Source organism: Nyctereutes procyonoides, unplaced genomic scaffold (genome assembly GCF_905146905.1).
Source record: "Nyctereutes procyonoides isolate TBG_1078 unplaced genomic scaffold, NYPRO_anot_genome, whole genome shotgun sequence".
Lineage (NCBI taxonomy): Eukaryota > Metazoa > Chordata > Mammalia > Carnivora > Canidae > Nyctereutes > Nyctereutes procyonoides.
Window position 1 is genome coordinate 8,264,276 of NW_026575024.1, and position 20,413 is coordinate 8,284,688.

Consider the following 20,413-nt stretch of genomic DNA (forward strand, 5'->3'; position numbering starts at 1 on the left):
ATATGCCCATGAATTCCATGAATCCATTGATACTCCCCTCCTTCAAAAGGCAGAGGCTGTTTGCTTTCCCTTTGAGTGTAGGCTGGACCTGGTGACTTGTTTCTGGGGAGTAGAATATTCTGCAAGTGACATTGGGTGGCATTTAAGACTAGTCATAAAATACAATGCTGTTCGCCTCTTGTTCCTTGTGTCTGGAAGCCAGCTGCCTTGTTGTGAGAACGCTCCCGCAGAATTAGGGGAAGGCCCACACAGTGAGGAATGAAGGCCTCCCGCTCCTAACCATGCAAGGACGCCGTCTTAGAAGAAGAGTCTCCAACTGCATGTACTCAAGCCTGAAGATGTTGGCAGCTTCGGCCAACATCTTGGCTGCTCGTAAGAGGCCCTGAGCCAGAACCGTCCATTCAAACCCACTATCCACGATTCCCAACCTCAGTAACCAGATGAGGTAAGAAATGTGTGTTAAGTCGTTACATTTTGGGGCAATTTGTTACACAGCGAGCAATCAATAACACGCAGACAAAAGTCTTGGCTTTAGTACAGACTAAACATCTGACGTTCTGATGTTTATTTAATAGGCATTGAATAAATGTTTTCTGAGAGAATGATGAATAATGGTAAGCTAGAGAAATGCACCCAATTATCATGAACTGTTCATTCACTTATCAAATATTTACTGAGCAGCCTCCTACGTTCATCCATGTTCTAGGCAGCAAGCTAGGATTATAAGAAAGATGTAACAACCCTCCCCTTGTGGAGCTTCCTGTCTGGTAGAAAAAGCAAGTTTTGCCATGTGTCTGACACTCCCTGCAGGACCCTGAAATCAAGTTTCCCTGTCCCAGATGTGTGCATCACCTCATTCATTCCTCACGCTGGCCCCTCCCTCTCGCCCACATCCACGCTACAGCCTTCCCCAGGCTCCCTTGCCACTTGGCAATATGACACAATTCAAGCCAGTGCAGCACAGGCAGGAGATTGGTGGGCAGGGTTTGGTGTCTTAGGAAGGAAAAGATGCCCCTAGGTCCGCTGTCAGGAGGGTGCTGTGGGCGACACATCCTGCAAGCATCAAGAAGAGTTGAGAGAAGGGCTCCTGGGTGGCTCAGTCAGTGCAGCACCTGCTTTTGGCTCAGGTCGTGCCCTTCGGGTCCTGGGATCCAGGCCTGCATCAGGCTCCCTGCTCAGGGGAAGTCTGCTCCTTCCTCTCCCTCTGCCCCTCCTCCTACTTCGTGCTTTCTCTCTGGCGCCCTCTCTCTCTGTCTCAAATAAATAAAATCTTAAAAAAAAAAAAAAAAGAGGAAGAAGGGCTGAGAGAGAGCTGCAAAGCTCTGACATTCTTAAGCCACCAAAACATTATAGTAACTGCCTGCCTCTGGATTTCCTTTTAAGTGAGAGAAAAAAATAATAACCTGTTCGCTGAAGTCTCTGTTGGGTTATTGTTGTTGCTGCTTACAGCTAGGAGCATTCCCGAGTGACCTGATGGAATTGAAGTGGAGAACCAAGGTCACAAAGCCGATGAACGGAGCAATCAGAAATCAAAACCAGATCTTATGAAGCCCCGAATCTCTATCTAATCATGATGCTATACTGTCATTGTGGTTTCCACAAGCGAGAAGGAAAAAATAAAATAAAATAAAACCACTACAGCAGATGTATTTATCTCGTTTCCCTGATTTTATCCGGAGTAACAAGGCTTTTTGATGTCATCTCAAACTATAGGACATTAAATCTGCATTCCAGGTTTAACAAATACTTAATTGCAAATTTAGGGGAGGTCATGGAAAGTACTAAGGAATTCCTTCATATTGATGATGTTGTTGGAAATGTGCTAACCATGGATCCAGCGTTGAGAAGAGTTGGTAAAGACAGATCCCGTTCCTTGAGGGTCCCTTCAGTAAAATATTCATGGGGCACTTACAATGTGCCCTGTGATTTAGTCCCACAATCTCACCGGGTGTCTCTGTCACCCAGCAAGTTGAGCCCATGCACCCCACTTTACAGTTCAGAGGGGGTCAGCAGCTTGTGCAGGGTGATCTGGTGTGTGAGCAGCTCAGGATTGAGCCCTGTCCCGGTCCAGAGCCTGGGCCATCAACTGTCGGGACAGAGGGTAATACCATGTGTCTGTATGTGAGAGTAGAATAAGTGGGCCTGGGTTTGGCAGCAGTTGTGACAGTTTATACATGAAGGAATAAAGTTCGGGAAATGCTCTGGCAGAGGATATTGGAGTGAAAATAAACATGGGTCAGCTCCTGCTCCAGCCCCATCTGGCTGGGTTGTTAGCAAGTCTCACGATCTCCGGGAGCCTCAGTTTCTTCTCTGTGAAATGGATATCCACTGACACCCACCTCACAGTTGTTCTGAGGACTCAGGGGGGCAGAGCCGCGGGACTGGAGGCAGGCTGTGCAGCCAGTCCTCAAAAAATATTAATGGCAACCATTTTAGTTATTGTTGCGCGCTTCCCGTACGCAAAGGAGACGGCCTCTTTGTTTTGATCCGGGTATTTCTCAACCATTTTGTACATGCTTTGTGCTGGAAGGAGAAATATGTAGTCATCCAGAGAGCAAATAACCTCTGCAAAAGCCATGTCCTGAATTTTGCTAAAAAACAATCCATTAGTCTTCCCTGCCTGTGGCATGGCACAGATGCAAAGAGAGCACAGTGAGGGCCGCAGGGAGGGGCAATGGAGGGTCTTGCCTCCCTGGCTTGCAGCTTCCTCTTGCCCCCCACACCCTACCCCTGCCACTTCTTTCCTTCTCATTCCCATTAACCTGGTTCTCCCTTTACAACTTTTTTCCCCAGTTACACCAGCACTTATTTTTGTTTTGATATAAAGCCCTGACCTCTCCCCTCAAAAGTAGTTTCCTGGCTTAGAGGAGAAAAGCAAGCACAATTGGGGAGTTCCCATTTTCCAAGAAGGATGTTGGAACACGAGACAGGCAGTGGCTCCCCAGTGGTCCCCACCTCCTGGTATCCATATCTCTGGGTGATGCCTTCCCTCAAGTGTGGGCTGGCCTACTGACTTTTTAACACATGGAATACTCACAGATGATGGGATGTCACTTCCATGGTTGGGTTACAAAGGATGGTGACCTCCATCTTGCTTGCTGACTCTCTCTCTACTGCCTTTTCAGCTCTCACGCTCTGATGAAGCCAGTTGCCAAGGGGGAAAGCCTAGTGGCAAGGAAATGCCCCTGGTCTTTGACCAACAGCAGAAGACCTGAAATCCTCAGTCCCCCACCTCTGGAGGAGCTGAACCTTACCGAGAGCCACATGAGCTTGGAAGCTCCAGTTGAGCTTTCAGATGAGACCCCAGCCTAGGCTCATACCTTGAATGCAGACTTGCAAAAGACCCAGCTAAGCAGGATCCTGATTCTGACCCACGGAAACTGAGCACCTTGTTATGAGTTGCTGTATTTTGTGTGCGTGGATAATTTGTTACACAGTCATAGAGAACTAATCAGACCCACAGCCTCAATCAATAATGAATAGAGAGGAAGAAAAGGAAAGAGCTGGATGAAGATCTGGCATCTCTGGATGCTGGCCACCTTCTGCCACCCAATACGTATGCGCCCTGAGTGACGAAAGGCACCTCTCTTTCCTGCCTTGATTTCTTCTTCTGCCAAATGAGAGGATTGAATTGGGGACTGTAACTTTTCTGTAGTTTCTCTCTCTCTCTCTCTCTCTCTCTCTCTTTCTCTCTCCCTCTCTCTCAAAATCGAATGATGTTCACCCTGGGCTCACATTCCAACTTGGCCACAGTCAGAGCCAGATAGAAGCTGTCCTCATGAAACGGGGCCTGGGGTTTCTATTCACCTCAGTCCTCACCTGAACTGCTGTCCTCATTTATATCACCTGCCAGGCATGGCAGGTGAGGTGGTGGATTCCTGAAGCAAGTGATCCCCCGTATTGGATTGCTTCTTTTGATGAGCAGACTAGCAGACGCCAGGTTGGGAAAAGGCATGCAAGATGCCTGGTGGGGGGGCGCAGGGTGGGGGGGGGGCTCATAGGAGGGGATTATGGGGAGGAAGCCAGAGGAGGCTGGGAGAGAGGCAGACCACGCACTGGTCCCATCTCTGCAGAGGAGAAAAAAGGAAGAAAGAACGGGTGGGTAAGAAAGATCTGAGACTGTAAGCCATCCTCAGAAAGTTTTGCCAAAGCCCCATGTCTCCCAGAAATGAGCCTGCTTTAATACCCCTGTGGCATGCAGTCGCAGGTAAGGAACAACCTGAGAGGAACCTGGAGTTAGGACAAATGCAGATCCCAGAGCGCAGCTCCCAGGGCCCTCGATCAATTATGGTCCCCGCTGTGGGACACCCAAGGAGCAGGTTTTCACAACTTTCACAGCCCGTGAGCTTCCTTCTAGTCTAAAAATCCTACCTCAGTGTGGGCCTGAGGGATCAATGTGGCCCGCACATGCATTTTGGTTGGCTCGTGGCATTTCAAAACGTCAGCTACAACACCTCCAACTACAGAAGAAAAATGGAATAAATTGGACGTCATCTGAATTAAAACCTGCGCTGTGCGAAAGACACTGTGAACAGGCAGAAAGGCAAGCCACAGAGTAAAAGAAATTAGTTGCAAATCATCTATCTGACAAATCACATATTTGTATCCAGAATACAAGTTTTAAAACCTCCAAAATTTAGGAATAAGGAAGCAAATCACCCAATATTTTTTAAGTATTCTCTACGCCCAGGGTGGGGCTGGAACTCACAACCCCAAGATTTGCATGCTCTGCCAACTGAGCCAGCCGGGCCCCTCACCCCAAACCACCCAATACTTTTAAATGGGCATAAGATTAGAACAGACACCAATAAAAGAATAGTTACTTGTGACGAATAAACAAATGAGAAGATGTCCAACATCTTCAATCTCCACAAGATCCCCTGCACACCTGTTAAAATGGCTAAAACTTTTAAAAAAACTGATGAATATCAGTTGCAAGCCTTCACAGGGCTGCTGTCAGGATTAAATAAAATAACGTGCGTGCAATGCTGGGCACAGAATGCATCCTCAGGACGTGTATTATCAGAAACTTCAGAAGAAAATTAAGAGCCAGAGTTTCGGAAGAAAAGCCTAGAAGGAAGAGAGAAGGACCAAAATTTGAACGAAATGTCCATGTATAAAAGTTCCTCTTGGGGGATCCCTGGGTAACTCAGCGGTTTAGCGCCACCTTCGGCCCAGGGCGTGATCCTGGAGACCCGGGATCGAGTCCCACATCAGGCTCCCTGCATGGAGCCTGCTTCTCCCTCTGCCTGGGTCCCTGCCTCTGTGTGTGTGTGTGTCTCATGAATAAATAAATAAAATTTAAAAAAGAAGAAGAAGAAGAAGAAGAAGAAGAAGAAGTTGTTCCTCTCAAAGGAATTCATTTGTCTTGCAGAAAATTTCAGCCACTACTGGCTCACCTGCCCCCTGTTCAACCAGGAGGATGACATGAAAATGGCATTGCATTTACCGAACACCTGCTGTTCCCCAGTACCGGGCACAGCCTCTCACTTTGCTAGCCTGCGGGGCTGGACAAGGCTCAGAGAGGTCAGCAGCCGGCCCAAGGCCACACAGCGAGTGAAGGGCGGAGCCAGAATTCCCAACAGGTTGATTCTCTTCTCCCTGTGCAATGCAGCCTTCCAACCTGGGCAGGGGAAGAAGAGGGCAGAGTGATGTTCCTTGTGCAGGGGAGGTTTCTACTTTATTTATCAGGCTTGCTGCACCCACAAAGTCTCCTCCCACCCCCACCCACCTTCGGGGGTGCCAACAGTTTTAGCCTCCTATGGGGTATCCCTCTCCCACGTTCCTCCCACCCTGTTATGTCAGTGTCAGCCGGTGCCACCCAGCATGCTTTTCACTTGCACCCCCCTAAGGAAGCTTTGTAGACTTTTTTTTTTCCCCTAACTGCCCCCCAGGAGATGTTAACACCACCGATCTACTGCATATCTGTGTATGTACTGGGACACACGTGCGTGCTTAATAACCGGAGTGGGATCTTGCGCCCTCTTCCCCTGAGAGCCAGTGTGACCCCCCTGACGGCAGCTCTGCACCCCTTGGGGTCAGGGTGATGACCGAGGCAGGGACAGCCACACAGTGAGAGCCAGGGCTTGGTGGGTGCTGTAAGAGCCTCACCTGCCCCCCACACAGCCTGGAAGCAGCAGAGCTCCACCGGCTTCTCCTGGAGATTGGAGCCCGTTTCCCCTTCAATTTGGCTCTTCCTCAATCTCTTTCCATCTTTGTCCGCTTAAAACCTAGATGCAGAAGTGATTCTAGGAACACAAAAACCACAGGAGGGTGTTGGCTTCTCTTCCAGGTGACCAGATCACTCTTGATCATCCCAAATTCCCTATTTTCCCAGCTTTTTAGATGTGTTCTGGGCCGTCTCTCTAACTCCACCGCGGTCTTTCTCAGTCACTGTGTCCGGGGAAGCATGTAGGCTTTGGAAACGTACCCAACCCCCTCTTTTCTAGAAATTATGACAGCTAAACTCCCTCAGGTGCCGAGCGAGAGTCTCTTCGGGGATTATCAACATCCCATTTTTGCAACACCTGCTGTTTCACACACGAGGTGACGGAGGCCCAGGGATGTCAGCGAATTCAGCCCAGGTCACACGGGGATAAGTGGTGGCCAGGCCAGGCTGCACATCCAGGACAGGCGGGCTCCAAGTGCATGGTGCTAACCACGATGAGAAGCCACGGCTTAATTTTAGCGTATCACTTCCCTCAAAGGGGGAGGAACAGAAGATGGAAGTTTTCAAAGGGGGAGGGGGCCTCTTTGTGCTCTGCATACGGTCACTCTCCCAGCCACCAAAGGATACCCTGGTGATGAGCAGTACATAGACTTTTTTAGTGGTGCGCATGACAACGGGTTAAGATTTGCTACCCACCTCCAAAAAAAGAGGGCCCCACACCCCCTAAGCTGGGTCAGTCAGTAGAGCATGCGACTCTTTTTTTTTTTTTTTTGAGCATGTGACTCTTGATCTCAAGGTTGTGAGTTCAAGCCTCTTGTTGGGCATAGAGTTTCCTTAAAAATAAAATAAAATAATAAAATAAAATAAAATAAAATAAAATAAAATAAAATAAAATAAAATAAAATAAAATAAAATAAAATAAAATAAAGGTTTGCTACCCAACCATTTACTGCTTTTAGTAAGATGCTTCCTTCTTACTTCTCAATTACTATATTATAAAATGATTCTCTCAAGGGAGAAATCTCCCAGGGGCGACAAGACTCCAAGGAGAAATGCTCACCCTCTTACGCTTTGCCAGATGCATCCAGAATCTTCGGACAGATTTGAGTAATGAATCATGTTTCCTATGTTGCCCAGGTTTTGCTTCCCACCTAATGTTCTGCAGCCCGGTTTACACTGTGTGACTTTGAATAGCTTCCTGTATTCTTCTAGAATTCAGCCAACATTCTTTCAGTTTCTCTTCCTAGTTTAAGGAAGGAAAACATGTACTTCTATAATGATCTAAAATGTTACTTCTCTATTATGTACACAATGTGCCTTCTGTACACACTTCATACAAATCACCACTTTCTCCCCCCCACCCACCCACCACAGCTTCCGGTAGGTGCCCAATAGCCAGTTTCTGGGTAAGAAAGGGAGTCTTACAGAAATGAAGTGACTGGTCCGGACACACAACCGGGTATTGTGCAAGCAGAATTCGGTTCGCCTTTTGCTGGCCCACGGGCTTTTCAGCAACACCATTCTTCCACATGTGGCCAGTACATCAGTCAAAACTTTCTCTTTCAGGCACCTTTGAAACTTCCAGCAAAAGCCTGAATTTTCCATTTCTAACCCCCCAAAATTCTTTTCTCTACTTGACATTTTCAGCCAATCACTTTTTTTTTTTTTTTTTTTTGGTTCTTAAAAACTGGCAGGCAGGGGCACCTGGGTGGCTCAGTGGGTGAGCATCTGCCTTCAGCTCAGGGCGTAATCCTGGGGTCCTGGGATCAAGTCCCGCATCGGGTTCCCCGCAGGGAGCCTGCTTCTCCCTCTGCCTGGGTCTCTGCCTCTCTCTGTGTGTCTCTCATGAATACATGGATAAATAAATCTTTTTAAAAAAGGAAAAGAAAGAAACAAAAAAGATCAAGCATCAAAACCAAACTCAGACACAGTAGGGATGTTGGGATGATCAGAGCAGGAGTTTAAAACCATGATAATTAAGATGCTAAAAGCTCTAATGAATAAAGTAGACAGCAAATAAGAACTGATGGGCAACTTGAGCAGAGATGAGAATTCCAAAGAAGGAAAAAGAAATGCTAGAGATATGGGGATCCCTGGGTGGCGCAGCGGTTTGGCGCCTGCCTTTGGCCCGGGGCGAGATCCTGGAGACCCGGGATCGAATCCCACATCGGGCTCCTGGAGCATGGAGCCTGCTTCTCCCTCTGCCTGTGTCTCTGCCTCTCTCTCTCTCTCTGTGACTATCATAAGTAAATAAAAATTAAAAAAAAATTAAAAAAAAAAGAAAAAGAAATGCTAGAGATAAAACACTGTCACAGAAAGAATGCCTTCGGCGGGCTTACTGGGAGCCTGGATCCAGCAGAGGACAGAATCTGTGACAGTATTTCCACAGAAACTATGAAAACTGAAAGGCAAAGAGAACAGAGACAAAAGAAAAGAAAAAAATAAGAAAAGAAAAGAAAAAAAGAAAAGAAAAGAAAAGAAAAGAAAAGAAAAGAAAAGAAAAGAAAAGAAAAGAAAAGAAAAAAAGAATATCCAAGGACTGAGTGGCTCCATCAGCTAAGCATCTGCCTTCAGTTCAGGTCATGATCTCGGGGTCCTGTGATCAAGCCCCACATTGGGCTCCCTGCTCAGGGGGGAGTCTGCTTCTCCCTCTGTCTCTGCCCTTCTTCCCCACTCATGCTCTATCTGTTTCTCAAATAAATGATTTTTTTTAAAAAAGGGAATATTCAAGGACTGTGGGACAATTACAAAAGGTATAACACACACAGAGTAGGAATATCAGAGAAGAAAGAAAGGCACAGAGGGGACATTTGAAGCAAGAATGACTCTGAATTTCATCTCAGCTAATTCCAGACACTAAACCACAGATCCCAGAAGCTCAGGGACACGAAGCAGAAATAAATGCCCCCCAAGAGCTACAGCTAGGCATATCCTATTTAAATTGCAGGAAATCAAATATGAAGAGAAAATCCTGAAAGAAGTCAGAGGGAAAACCCCTTACCTGGAGGGGAATAAAGATGCTAATCACATCTGAGTCCTCAGAAGCCAAGCAAGCCCAGAGGAGAGGAGAGTGAAATAAATTTCCTTCCAAAGGGAAGGAGAAATGAAGACTTTCTCAGACAAACAAAAACTGAGAGGATTTGTTGCCAGTAGATTTGCCTTGCCAGAAATACTAACAGGTGTTTTTCAGCTCTGGATGAAGGTAATCAAAAAGCAAGAACTTATGATTTTATGATGAATAAGTACGAAGGATGTAGTGTACAGGAGGATGTCTATAGTGAACTCCTGTATGGTATATTTGAACCTTGTTAAGAGAATAGATACACAGAGTTCTCATCAGAAGAAAAAAAAATTGGGGGTGCCTGGGTGGCTCAGTGGTTGAGCATCTGCCTTTGGCTCGGGTTATGATCCTGGGGTCCTGGGATGGAGCCCTGCATCAGGCTCCCTGCTCAGTGGGGAGTCTACTTCTCCCTCCCCCTCTGCTGCTTGCTCCCCTTGCTTGTGCCCACTCTCTCTCTCTCTCTCTCTCTCTCTCTCTCTCCATCAAATAAATAAATAAGAGGGGCAGCCCAGGTGGCTCAGCGGTTTAGCGCCACCTTCGGCCCAGCACATGATCCTGGAGACCCGGGATCGAGTCCCACATTGGGCTTCCTGCGTGGAGCCTGCTTCTCCCTCTGCCTGTGTCTCTGCCTCTCTCTGTGTCTCTCATGAATAAATAAATAAATAAAATCTTTAAAAAATATAAATAAATAAATAAGATCTTTAAAATTTTTTTTCTTCTTCCCTTTGTGTTATATGAAATGATGGGTATTAACAAACTTATTGTAATCATTCCACAATATGTGAAAGTCAAACCATTAGTGTGTACGTCTTAAACTTACACATTGCTGTTTGTCAATTATATCTCAATAAAGCTAAAAAAAAAGGTTCTTTAGAGAGAAAGAAAATAATATAGGTGAGAAGCTTGGATCTGCATCAAGAAAAGTGGAACATCAGAGAAGGGAAAAGTGAAGGTAAAATAAAAAATTATATTTTCCTTATTCTTAAGTGCTCTAACAGATAACAGGATATTCAGAATAATCACGGCAACAATGTATTCAATCAGGTATTCTCCGGTGTGTGTATGTATGTGTGCTTATGTAGAAGGGAAAGGGCAGCGATGATACAAGGAAGGAGGATTTGGCTAGCACAGTTGACCCCCGAACAATCTGAGGGTCAGGACCACTGACACCCCATGAAACTTCTGATACCCCCCAAAACTTAACCACTCACAGCCTAAACGAGGCCTTACTAATGACATAAACAGTCAATTAACACATATTTTGTAGGTTCTATGCATTACACACTGCTGTCTTCCAGTAAAGCATCTAGAGCAAAGCAATGCTGTTAAGAAAATCATAAGGAGGGCACCTGGGTGGCTCAGTGGTTGAGCGTCTGCCTTTGGCTCAGATCGTGATCCCAGGGCCCAGGATCGAGTCCCACCACCAGGCTCCCTCTGCCTGTGTCTCTGCCTCTCTCTCTGTCTCTCAGGAATAAATAAATAAAATCTTCAAAAAAAAAATAAAATAAAATCATAAGGAAAATACGTTTACAGCACTGCATTTATCAAAAAACACAATAAAATGTATATAAGTGGACCCACACTCTTCAAACCTGTGTTGTTCAGAGGTCAACTTGCACTACCTGCGACGTGGCGTAGTGTTATTTGAAAGTAGACTTGTATTCATTGTAAAGGTGTAGGTGTATGTACCTAAGCCTATATTGCAAATTCTAGGCCAATTGCTAAAAAAAAAGTAGCACAGCCCCACAGCCAAGCGGACGCACAGTCTGAGAGTGTGCTCCCCTCCTGGGGATGAGCAAGAAATGGGGCTCCAGACACAGGCTGTGTGTGGGGCTGGGGGCAGCTGCACTCCCTGGGCCTCTCAGCCGGAAAGAACTGGTACTCTTACTTCCCCAAGTGGCTGCAGCTGGCACCCCTGGGCTTCCCTTCAGCTGCAGAGAGGGGGGCATCCAGCAGGCCTGACCTCGGCAGCTCTCCCCACTCCGGGACCTTTTGCAGTATGATTGCAGCTTGCTGCCTACTTACCTGTTGACGTCAATGCCCACGGCATCTTCAAGCTAGATTTCGAAGATGAAGGCCCCAGGTGTGTGTCTTCTCACATCTATCCCCATGCCTGAAACCCTGGCCTGGCTCAGTTTAACAAGAGTGAGAAACAGGTGCGTGAGAGATGAGGGAAAGGAAAGAAGAGAGGGAGGATGGAAGAAAGCAAGGAAGGGTGGAAGGGAGGCAGGGAGGACGGAGGGGGAGGGAAGGGGGGAGGAGGACGGAGGGAGGGAAGAAAAATTTGCCATAAAGTGTTAGAGTAAGGATCCAAGTTCTGCCTTTTAACTGCTTCAGGGCCAATGAAATGGGGCTGGGGGGGCAGGACAACATAGGGGTCCAAGGTAGAGCCTCCTTAGTCTAACAGACCTCAATTCCAATCTCAGATCCCCCACTTACCAGCTCTGTGTTCTAGACAAATTCCTTCTGCAGACCTCCGTTTCCCCATCCATAAAATGGGAGTAATAATAGCATCCGTGTTATAAAAGCTTCATGAGATCACGCATGTCGAGCTCATGTCAAGCTCTCACTGTAGATCTCTCCCACAGAGTAAGCTCTCAGGGAATGTTGCTGTTGTACCATGGTTAGTTATTATTAGCAGTTGATGTGAGCCTCCAGATTTGGTAAGGCAGCCGGAGGAGGCCAGAGAGTAGTTAAGGGGTGCATTTGAGGGATAAGACTTATAAAAAAAAGAAAAAAGCATTTCTTGTTCCCCATCTTTGGGCCCTAGCAGGAAGTTGTTGACTTGAGAAAAAAAATGCAAACGTTGTGGCGCCTCAGAAAAACCCAGGGCAGCGTGTACCTGGAATGTTCTCTGCAGTCGCCACGCCCTATCATGGAGCTGAGGAACAGCCAGGAGAGCACCACGGATCAGAGGAAGGGGAGGACGGAGAGGCTGAAGGGGAGGGAGTGGAGGTGACTGCTAAGAAATAAACTGGAAGCACTTGGGTCTGCAAAGATGAAGTCGGGGCAGGGAGGCCATAAAATCAGATTGTGCTCACTCAAGAAAGCTCTAAGAGGTGCACTCATTTGGCCAAAACATTGAACACTGTACCTGCCGGCCAAAGGATGCGGAGAAAGGGGAGCCCTCATGCACTGTTGGTGGTCATGCAAACTGGTGCAGCTGCTCTGTGCAACCTCTGGATGGAGGTTCCTCAGAAAGTTAAAAAGAGAGCTACCCTACAACTCAGCAGTTGCACTACTGAGTATTTACCCCAAAGGATACAAAAATGCAGATTGAAGACACATGCACCCCAATGTTTATAGCAGCATTATTAACAATAGCCAAACTATGGAGAGAGCCCAAATGTCCATCAACTGATTATATATATATATATATATATATATATAAATTAATATAGGCAAATTAATTAATATAAATTAATTAAAATTTAAATTTAAAAAATTTAAAATGAAAAGCCTGAAAGAAGAATCTATAGGACAAATAGGATCGAGGAGCAAGCAGTGCCCTTCGTCAATGGGATAGGTAAAATCATTCATTCGCTCGATAAATGTTGGCTGATGGCCCGAGTCAGGCGCTAATGTGGCCCTGGGGTTCCAGCAGTAAATACACAGGATTTCCTCTTAAGAAGTTTGCATCCCAGGGCACTTGTCCTGATGAGCAACCAGGTGATGGATGGAGGTGTTGAGTCACCTGAAGGAAATATAGCACTGTATGTTCACTCTACTGGAACTAAACTAAAAATAAAATAAAATAATAAAATAAAATAAAATAAAGTCTGCATCTCTTATACGGAGACAGTCCATAAGGAAGCAAAGAAACAGTGGCATAGTGTCAGGTTATGACAAGGACCAAGGGAAAAATGAAGCTAGATTATAAATGGGAGTGACAGAGGGGAGAGTAGCTTGGGATGGGGTGCAAAGCGAAAACCTCCTAACAGAAAACCAATTAACAGGAGATCCCTGGGTGGCTCCGCAGTTTAGCACCTGCCTTTGGCCCAGGGTGCGATACTAGAGTCCTGGGATCGAGTCCCACGTCGGGCTCCTGGCATGGAGCCTGAATCTCCCTCTGCATATATCTCTGCCTCTCTCTCTGTGTGTCTATCGTGAATAAATAAATAAAATCTTTTAAAGAAAGAAAGAAAGAAAGAAAGAAAACCAATGAACGTGGCTGCCCCATGTCCGAGGCCCCTTGGAAGGCCTGGGTGTCATCAGGTCCTGATTGCTGCCCAGAAACTTGGATTTCAGGAGGCCCCCCACCATTTCCTGATGAGAATCCCTCACTGTGTCTAAATATGCTAAATACGCTACGTGCTGAATGCCTGTTTTTCTCTTGGGCCATCCGGAATGTGCGCACATGTGGCAGAGGGTGCCTACATAACCAGCCCCCAGTAGAGACCCTGGACACTGGTTCCCTAGTTAAGCAAGGTCTGTGTAGCTCCCCTGGGAGAGGCCAGGGGAGAGCTTGCAGCAGTTCTCCCCTAGACAGCACCCCTGCAGCTTTCCCCTTTGCTGACTTGTCCTGTTCCCTTCCACCGCAATAAATCCCAGCCACAAGTGCAACTATATGCCAAGAGAGCCCTGGGAGCCCTCACAAGTCCTCAAATCAGGGAGTGGTTCTGGAGACCTCCAGCACAGCCTCCCTGAGATGACATGTGAGGTCTAAATGAGGAGCCAGCCTTGTGATGACCCAAGAGGCAAGTATTTATTTCAAGCAGGCAAGACTAGCTGGTGCAAAGGCCCTGAGGCAAAAAAAAAAAAAAGGAGCTTGGTGGGGAGGGGCGTCTGGCTGGCTCAGTCGGTGGAGAATATGACTCAATCTCAGGGATGTGAGTTGGAGCCCCACCTCGGGTATAGAGATTACAATAAATAATAAATAACAAACAAACAAACAAACAAACAAATAGCTTGATGAGTGTAGTTGCAGTGGGAGGGGGGCAGAGTGGGAGGGGAAGGTGGGGGAGGAAGGTGGACGAAGTGGGAGGGAGGGGAAGGCAGGGAGGTGAGGAGCCGAGGAGGTTCAGCAGTGCCCCGGGCAGATCAGATGCAATCTTATTAACTGCCCTGATTAGTTTGAATGTGACTGGGAGGCTTTGGAAAGGAGCAACTTTGTTTTTTTAGAGATTTTATGTTTAAGGAGTCTCTACACCCAATGTGAGGCTCAAACTCTCACCGGGGAGGATCCAGAATCACGTGCTCTACCCACTGAGCCGGCCAGATGCCCGCGAAGGGGGCAACTTTGAATGATGGTGGCAACAGGTGGAGAAAGAAAAAGTGAGAAAAACATTCAATAAAGAGCTCCTGGAAAAAAAAAGTCCTTGGACTCAGAAGTCCAGCCTCATTCCCGCCCACCCCTGGTGTGTAAACTCCAGCTAAGGAGCCACTTTCACTCAACAATTGCTGTGCTCCTTGCTATGTCTCCCTTCTCTGAAACTGAGCTAATTTTAAAATCAAAAGACAACCTGCAAAAGTACACTGTTTGGACTTTTCTTTAAAAAAGGCATCACTTATCAAAAATAAAAATTAAAAATTAAAAAATATAAAAGGCATCACTTGGGGATCCCTGGGTGGCTCAGCGGTTTAGCACCTGCCTTTGGCTCAGGGCGTGATCCTGGAGTCCCAGGATTGAGTCCCACGTCGGGCTCCCGGCATGGAGCCTGCTTCTCCCTCTGCCTGTGTCTCTGCCTCTCTCTCTCTCATGAATAAATAAATAAAATCTTAAAAAATAAAATAATAAAATAATAAAAAATTAAAAAGGCATCACACTGGGACACCTGGGTGTCTCAGGTCATGATCTCAGGGCCCTGTGATCGAGCCCCACACCGAGCTCCCTGCTCAGCACTGAATCTGTTTCTTCCTCTCTGTCTGCCTCTCAGCCTGCTTGCTCTGTCTCTCTCTCAAATAAATAAATAATTATTTTAAAACAACAACAACAACAAAGGGGGGCCTGGGTGGCTCAGTTGGTTAAAGCACCTGACTCTTGGTTTCAGGTTGGGTCATGATCTCGGGGTCGTGGGGTCAGACCTCATGTCGGGCTCTATGTTCAGCACAGTCTGCTTCAGATTCTCCCTCTGCCCCTCTCACTCCTTCTCTTTCTCTCTCTCTCCCTAAAATAAATAAATAAATCTTAAAAAAAAAAAAAGAAAAAAGAAAAATGGCATTGCTGAATATTTGGAACCCAAGGAGCACCTGCACCAGCAGTGCACAGAGCCCAACCCTCTGCCTGGGTGCTCTCTCCTCCCCAAGTGCTGCCAGTGTCCCAGTGGGAGCCAGTCGTCCTGCCAAACCATTTCATTAAGGAGCTTGCTTTTGTTCGGGTTTATGTTTTTCTTTTTACACACAGCACACATCAGCCGTAATAGTAGGCTAACCCACAGACAGTTGCCATTTCTTATAGTTTGAAAATAGCTGAATACCAACAATTTCATGTGGTTCACTCTAATATGTTCTCCTGGGTCCCCTGAAGCCTCTGGGCTCATGCTTTAGCCAGCCTCAACTTACCTCAGTTCCTCAAACTGCCACAAGAGCTCTGGCTTCCAGGTCATTACACATGCTGTTCCCCCACTTGAACTCTCCATCTGGCCAACTGGGACTTATCATCAGGTTTCACCAGAGATGGTGCTTCCTCTGGGAAATGTCACTTGAGCTTTCAATGTCCGGGCTGGCGTGCCCTCTGAATTCTCCTAAAGGTCTATCTTCTCCCAATAATAATAATAATAATAATAATAATAATAATAGCTAATACTATGAATTTACTATATGTCAATGTGAGACGCTCTTCTCCTACGTCCAATATATTAGAAATAGATGTTTCTTAACTACAGCAGCAATGATCCAAGGCCGCCCCTTTACATGGGGTGTGGTGGTATAATGGGCATATCCCTCTTCCCCCTCACAGCAACACTGTGCTATACATACTATGGTTCCCTCCATTTTACAGATGAGAAAACTGAGGCATACAGATGTTTTGTGACCAGCGCAAGCCCATACTACCACTTAGTAGCAGTGATGGGATTTGAACCCCCTCCATCTCCAGAGCCTATGACTTTGCCACCACACACTCCTGTGTCATCACTGTAATTATTCATTCCTCTTCCTCCCCTATTGGACCAAAGGTTCTTCAAAGTCAAGGCCAGTGTCTGTGCTGACCTGAGGTGTATCTGCAGTACCTAATCAATGGTATCTGGTGCCAGATGCTTTTTTTTTGTTTACTGGACTCGATAGAAGGAAGAGAAAGTAAGAACACATTGCCAAGATATCAAGGGAGGTGTGATCTTTTTTATTTATTTAATTTATTATTATTTTATTTGGGGGAAGGGGCAGAAGGAAGGAGAGAGAAAGAATCTTAAGCAGGCTCCATGCCTAAAGCAGAGCCAACCTGGGGCTTGATCTCACAACACTGAGATCACTACTTGAGCCCAAATCCAGAGTCTTAACCCAAATCCAGTCTTAATCCAAATCCAGACACTTAACCGACTGAACCACCCAGGTGACCCAAGGAATATGTGATCTTTTTTTTTTTTAATATGTGATCTTTTAAAAAATGTTATGAACCGTTGCTTATTAGGTAGCTCAAGAACTGATGTGAAAGGAGAGGACATAGAGCTGAGAGGGATAACACCAAATAGAGATGGGATTTCAGTGAGTCCACCCCTTCGATGAGGGGCCTGTGGTCAGAGTCACCATGGTATATGGTATCGACTTGTTCCAGCACCATTAGTTCAGTGGTGGATGAAATGTTCAAAGTTACCTTTATTGCCTTTTGATATTCTTGGAATAGTAGGCAAAAGGGAAATAAAAGTTAGGAAAAAGAGAAAACCAAAGACATTGTCGTGTGCTAGAAAACATCTGATTTACAGACCTGTGGGTAAGTCGTGCCAGTCCTTATAATTTTAATATTCATTTGAATTCAGTGAACTTTAACTCATGGACTATTCACTGCACACTTAGTATGTGCTTAGGAAATAAAACAAAGTCACTAATCACCTGGAGATTATATCCTAAAGCTACCCCTTCCAATACGGTGGCCACAAGACACATGTGGCCACTGAGCCCTTGAAATGTGGCTCATCAGATTGGCGTGTGCTGTGAGTGTAAAAGGGACACTCGATTTTGAAGACTCGATTCAAAAAATAAATAAAAATATCTCATTAACAGTCATTTCATGGTGAGTTGACGTTGAAATGATGACACATTGAGTTTAATAAAGCATGCTATTAGAATTAACTTCATTTGTTTCTATTTACCTTTAAAAAAAGTTTTAATTTCATATGTAGCTAGTATTGTATTTCTATTGGGTAGTGCTGTTCTAGAGGTTTATAAGCTAGTAGATAAATACTTCTGTATTAATATAATACCTTATCTTGATGAATGCTTTGAAGGAAAACAAGCAGGGCAAGAAAATGGGGAGAGATGGGAGGTGGGGCCCCAGCAGCGTTTCATGGAGGTTGTTCATGGGAGGTCTTCCTGAGGAAGTAGAATTTAATTATCCTAAGTAGATGAATCCCGATTTCTAGAAAAACCGCTTACAGCCTGTTCCTTCATTGCATTGTCAGGCAACATATTGCCCGAATACTCATAAAAATGGTTGAAATATGTTGTACTTTCCTGTGTGATCATCCTCTGGACTTAAGAGCCAGGAATAATGGTTTTCTCCTATAACCGGTCAGCAAATGATCAGAGAACAATCTTATTTAGGCACATGTAATAAAGACCTTGCAAATAGATTTTCTCTTCCCTGTAGCTATTTGCAACCATATCATCCATTTTTATTTAATTCTGATAAAACCCATGTCCGATGATGTGGAGGCGGGGAGGAACTAAACAGAGTTTCATATCCCTCCGGGTCTAGTTCAATTCCAAACAATAATTGTGTTTCCTGTATCTACGGAATAAATGTACAGTAGTGTTAACACTGTTTAAAGTGAGCAGAGACACTCTACAAATCTCTCATAGTCAGAGCATTGCCATTGCTGGTTCAGGGTAACTTCGAGCATCTCTCAAAAGTATAGTATAAAAATTTAAGCCCAGATTAGAGAGTTCTGCCCAGGGGAAATGAAAGTAAACAAAAATTGAAGCAGTGGAGCTGTTGAAACGATAAAATGTGGTTGAACTTTGATCATCAGGAAGCCCTTAAAATGTCAGGTGTGCACAATCAGAAAGCTGTTTATTAGGTGGCGGATTCCATCATAGACAGTGGCCACCGGGTGACTGCATTTTAATTACGCTTGACAATGGACACTATGTTTGATATCAGAACAATGCGATTTTGTACATGATTCGAGGGCTGTATTTAGTGGATTCAAATCCAATAAAATAAATCATTTCGGTCCTTTTGCTTTCATATTTAGGGAACCCTAGGTACACCGCAGATCATACTGTATTGTTGACACAAAGCCCACACACTAAAACCTTGATAGAGACCAGATCCCTCAGTTGTGGGAAATAGGGCTGTGTCTACCACTTAGGAAAGAATTCTACTGTATTTGTTTTATTCCTAGATCTTGGCTGTGCTTGAATCGGAGACTCTGTCTCTTCTCATCCCCCGAAAGAGAAGAAAAGAAAAGCAAGGACAAAGAGCATTTCCTTTATTTTCTAAAACTATTTCCAGTTATTCCCAGTGATTCTTAAAAAAGACAAGTGTGGCCAGTGGCTTAATGGTCAGCTCCTGAGACTGACTCATGCACATGAGCCATTATTTAGGGAGGCATTACCTAAGGGAGCCCTGGGAAAGAATTTTGTTCTAGTTACTAACATGTTTTGCTTTTAAAAATAAGGTTGTGGCCAGAGTTCTCGGATATCCTTGAATAAGGGGAATGGATTTGGGTTATTATTTCTGTCTGTTATCATCTCAAAACCGAAAGGGCGTTGGAATAACCAATTCTACACCCCGTGTGTAGACAATGGACAGCTAGTGCTGCGTGTTCGAGGACCTGGTTGGAAAAGCAGAAATGACTCCTTCCTTCCTCCCAGTGCCTACACTGACTCCCAATTCTTGCCTCTGCAGAAGTCCAGAGACAGAGGATTAGCAATCCGGTCAAAATGACAATACCAGTAAAGGAAACCTCCAGAGGACCCAGAAACAAACATTCAAGCAAAAAGGTCGTACCCAAATTTATTAGGAAGGAAATAGGTCCTTAGGACAAAACAAAACAGAAACTGTTGGAAGAGGTAGAGAGGACACCACAAATGTGCTTAGCTCTAAAGCGATTAATCAGCTTCCTTGCTTCCTTAATTTCCAGCTGTAGAAATATGCCGAGAGGAAAAAAAAAAAACTAGCAAGTGTAGGAAGAGTGTTATTTTGACTCCAAGGCTGTAGATGGGGGTGGGGGGTGGGACGGGAATGTGGGCCCTCCTTAACAACAGCAGAAAGACTTTTGCTGTATCCGTTCCCAGACTATAAACATTCAGAGACTCCTCGCCAAGCACATAATAAAATTTTCCTCTCTCTCCCCCCCACCCCTCAATCTCTCTCTCTCTCTCTCTCTCTCTCTCTCTCTCAACCTCTCTCTCTGATTTCCTGTAGTTTGTACTATTCACATGTAAATCATGATGAGTATCAGTGTGGTCTCCAACTCAAAAAATGCTGAATTTTTCCAAAAGTATCCAAAGCCGCCTGCTGAGAAGAAAGCACCTTTGAGGAGCTATTTCACTGGCCCAGAAATGTATGTGCTCATTTCAGCGACTGAAAAGATTCGAAACAAGAATATGTAAAAAAAAAAAAAAAAAAAAAAAAAAAATCCGTTGATAGCGATCACAAGAGATGTCACCCAGGAAAAGCCTGTTTCTACAACAGACAAGGAACAAACACAGCATTCTTAACCGAAAACTCTAAGGAGGGTCTTGCATAATAAATCACGAATCCAATCCAAAAGTCAAACAATGTTGGCTCCGAAAGGTGACACTCTGAAATTTTTCTACAACTGGTTTAGATCAAGAAGCAAATTTTCTCTCTTTCACTTGAGAAGTAAACACTGACTCTAAGTGTCCTTTAAGAGATGAATCATTGAGCCCCTGCCTCTGACATGGGATTAGGTCATTTGTTTGTTTCTGGGATATAGTCTACCCTTGACTACAACTGGGCTCCACGATTTGTTCAAACGTTTTCTGGCAATTTCTGATTTGTTCAGACAAAGACCAGAAGCTTAAATCCCACGGAATTAACCGGTTGGGTTATTACCAAG

The 20,413-nt window shown here is 45.3% G+C and overlaps 1 long non-coding RNA gene across 1 annotated transcript; it reads right to left on the reverse strand.

The window, feature by feature from the left end:
- Positions 1-1,735: 1,735 nt before the first annotated feature.
- Positions 1,736-3,956, reverse strand: LOC129498192 (uncharacterized). Its single transcript, XR_008662081.1, has 3 exons — positions 3,820-3,956; positions 3,038-3,165; positions 1,736-2,523 (listed from the first exon to the last, which is right to left on the reverse strand). It is a non-coding gene; the product is annotated as an uncharacterized LOC129498192 (long non-coding RNA).
- Between the last annotated feature and the right edge of the window lie 16,457 nt (positions 3,957-20,413).